Raw genomic sequence first — 609 nt, forward strand, 5'->3', positions numbered from 1 at the left:
CTGAGACTTTGCTGAAGTTTCTTCTCAGCTTAAGGAGATTTTGGGCTGAGACAATGGGGTTTTCTAAATAGACAATCATCCCATCTGCAAACAGGGACAATTTGACTTCCTCTTTTCCTAATTGAATACCCTTTATTTCTTTCTGTTGCCTGATTGCCCTGGCCAGAACTTCCACCACTATGTTGAATATTAGTGGTGAGAGAAGGCATCCCTGTCTTGTGCCAGTTTTCAAGGAGAATGCTTGAGTTTTTGCCCATTCAGTATGATATTGGCTGTGGGTTTGTCATAAATAGCTCTTATTATTTTGAGATACTTTCCATCCATACCGAATTTATTGAGAGTTTTTAGCATGAAGGGCTGTTGAATGTTGTCGAAGGCCTTTTCTGCATCTATTGATATAATCATGTGATTTTTGTCTTTGCTTCCGTTTATATGCTGTATTACGTTTATTGATTTGCGTATGTTGAACCAGCCTTGCATCCCAGGGGTGCAGCCCACTTGATCATGGTGGAACAACTTTTTGATGTGCTGCTGGATTCGGTTTGCCAGTATTCTATTGAGGATTTTTGCATCGATGTTCATCAGGGATATTGGTCTAAAATTCTCTTT

The sequence above is a fragment of the Mandrillus leucophaeus genome, unplaced genomic scaffold, assembly GCF_000951045.1.
Source record: "Mandrillus leucophaeus isolate KB7577 unplaced genomic scaffold, Mleu.le_1.0 Scaffold1147, whole genome shotgun sequence".
Classification (NCBI taxonomy): domain Eukaryota; kingdom Metazoa; phylum Chordata; class Mammalia; order Primates; family Cercopithecidae; genus Mandrillus; species Mandrillus leucophaeus.